The following is a 3,360-nucleotide window of genomic DNA, read 5'->3' as shown; positions in this document are numbered from 1 at the left end:
GCGTCCGTTTCACCCCAAACCGAGTGCAAGTTTGGGCCTGGGATGGGTCGAAAACGGACGGAATCCAGACATTTGTCCGTTTGAGGCCGTGCGTTGGGCCGCCTTTTTTATCCCTTTTACCCCAAACGGACGGAGCCGGACAGGATAGGGTTGCGCGGTGGAGTTGGCCTTAAACATTGTATAATCGTAGCAGAGAATCCTGACACGACAACCAATCTGGTCCTTGGCCGCACTGGTCCCTGCCACTGCAACCGCTGGCCGCGGCCTAGTCGCCATTCAAAATGGCAATTTTCCCTGTGGGGCCGGGTATCCGTGGGGATTTACCCGCTAAGAAGCGGTGATGGGGATCAAAGTCCCCCCATGGGTATAACGGGGCGGGTACCCGAGAAGCTAGCGGGGCGGGGATGGGGGGCAAACTGGCTCCATGGAGGCTCCATGGATACCCGGGACCCCACCTGTCAGTCAAACATCCAAGTGTATATATAAAGAAGAAACCCTAACCAGCTCACCTCTCCACTCCTTTCCTCCCCATTCCCCCGACTACCAGCCGCAGCCGCCTCTCCCCATTACCCCGATCTGGCCGCCTCCTCTCCCCAATCCCCATCACCAGATCCACCAGATCACCACCACCGGCGGCGGGTCGCGGGCGGCACCGGCCAGCGCGGCAGCGCCTCATCCGGCCGCCCTTCCCCATCCGGGCGTCTCATCCGCCTCTCCCCATTGACCTGCTCGGCTGCTCCTCGCCTGCTCGCGACGTCGCCTCGTCCTCCTTCACATCAAGGCACCGGCCGGCAGTCCGGCACCTCATTAGCTCCTCGCCTCCTTGCGACCCCGCCTCCTCAACTCCTCCTTCACCTCAAGGCCGGGCAACGGGGCAAGGCGGCTGCAAGTGCAGGACAACAGGAACAGGATGGTGGGGTGGCAATGGCAAGTGCTCCTCTTCCCCATCCCAGGTGACCGGCGGCTTCTGCATCGAACCAAGACTCCAAGAGGCCGAGGCCATCAGGGTAAGCAGCTGAAACTTTCTGTTCTTGTAGTTGTTAGTTCTTGCTGTTGCATCTTGAACTTGCTGTTGAATAGGATCTTGTAGTGGACTAGTGGTTAGTTGTAGTGGACTTGCTGTTGTAGTGGACTTGCTGTTGTTAGAACTTGCTGTTGCATCTGTTGAATGTGTAGGATCTTGCAGTTTTTTGGTCAGTCATGAGTGGGTTATCTAAACATATGTCAAAATTGTGTAAATATCTAACAGTCCACACACATTCATTATATGTGATCCTTTTATATTTATCAATTATATGTGATCCTTTTATATTTATTCCAGCAGGTTTGTATATGTACCAGCACCTAAATATCCAGCAGTAACATTCCTGATTATTGTGTTGCTTATCTATGCCAGGTTCATGTGCCTTTGTAGCTGACCGCAACGACGATCGGCAAGCGGCAACTCGCACCTGTTTCTCCACCTCAAGAAAATCTGCATCGACCCGAACCCGAGACCATCAAGGTGAGCAGCACAATCATATGTCAGGTTCAGGTCAATATTTTGAGCAAGATGAGACACCTCGTGTGAAGAGAAAGACCATATCTGTGGTTTGGAATGAGTTCAATAGGGTTCTTGTTGAGGAAAAATGGAAGGCTGAATGTGTATGGTGTCACGGGCTATTTTGTGGAGATCCAAAGTATGGAAGCTCACATCTGCATGCTCATTTAGCAAGATGTGCTTCTAGGCAGGCCAATGGTAATTTGCCATCCTCAACCATCATCTTATTCTTTAATCTTAAGTAATGTTTCCACTTGCCAATGGTAGCTTACTAATGTTTCCACTTGTCTAATGTTCAGGTTGAGGAATTGTCGACTTACTATATGCCTGCACGGAGCAGTGAAGAATGAAGATTGAAGTCTTAGATATTTGATGTTCTTAGTTCTTGTAGTTGTTATTTTCCCATGTAATTGAATCTTGATGTTCAATGTGTATGGATCAGTCATGAGTGGGTTATCTAAATATATGTCAGAATTATCTAAATATCCACATATCTAAATATATTGCAATCCTGATTATTGTTATAATTGAATGTCCACATATCTAAATATATTGCAATCCTGATTATTGTTATAATTGAATGTCCACATCTAAATATATTGCAATCCTGATTATTGTTATATTGCAATCCTGATTATTCTAGATTATTGTGTTGCTTATTTTGTTGTGTGCCTTTGTTTTAGGATTGCTTGTTCTGATCAACAATGGCAACAAGTCCAACACAATCAGATGCAAGAGCATCGACTGCAAATGAAGATACACCAGCCTCTAGTGCAACTCCCACTCCAACGCCAAGCTCTAGTGCCAATGCAACGCCAGCTGAATCTGTTGACTTGGAGGTGCCATCTCAAACAACAAGAGCAACTAAACCGCAGGATGCACACAAGTTGGCTGGTGTGAAGAGAAAGCTCAAGTCTAAGGTGTGGGATGAATTTGAGAGGGTTCTTGTGGGCGGAAAATGGAAGGCTGAATGTGAGTGGTGCCATAGTAAGCTTGGAGGATAAACAAAGGATGGAACATCACATCTTCACTCACATTTGGCAACATGTGCTGCTAGGCAGACCACAACAGCCTGGAAGCAAGCAAAGCTGAAACTGACCAAGGCGGAAGATGGGAAAGTGAATGTGGAGAATTACATATTTGATCAAGAACTATGTAGGAAAGAACTTGCTTTGATGATATGTTGTCATGAGTACCCACTTGCTATGGTAGATCATGTAGGTTTTAGAAAGTTCTGTGCTATGTTGCAGCCTATGTTCAAGGTTGTGTGTAGGAATACCATTCAGAAAGATATTCTAGAAATGCATGAAGGATAAAGAGATAAGTTGATAAAGTACTTTGCAAACTTCAAGAATAGAGTTGCTGTGACTTCAGATATGTGGACTGCTGGACATCAAAAGAGAGGATACATGGCTGTAACAGGTCACTACATTGATGGTTCTTGGAATCTAAAGTCATTCCTTCTAAGGTACAATACCATTGCCCCTATCTTACTGCTTGTCTGAATACCTTTGCTCTTATTCATGCTTTCTAACCCAATAATTTATAATTTTGCAGGTTTGTATATGTACCAGCACCACATACATCTGAAGTGATTTGTGATGTTCTACATGAAGTTCTGGTAGAGTATCATCTTGAGAGAAAGATATCAACTATTACTCTTGATAACTGCACAACCAACGACAAGGCAGTGGAAGATCTCCTAGATAAGTTAGACTCCTCCTCTCTCGTGCTAGGTGGTAAACTGTTGCATATGCGTTGTTGTGCTCACATATTAAATCTGATTGTGAAAGATGGGCTTGCTGTTTTGGGGGATGGTA

Source organism: Triticum dicoccoides, chromosome 2B, assembly GCF_002162155.2.
Source record: "Triticum dicoccoides isolate Atlit2015 ecotype Zavitan chromosome 2B, WEW_v2.0, whole genome shotgun sequence".
Classification (NCBI taxonomy): domain Eukaryota; kingdom Viridiplantae; phylum Streptophyta; class Magnoliopsida; order Poales; family Poaceae; genus Triticum; species Triticum dicoccoides.
This window is presented reverse-complemented; position numbering follows the sequence as displayed.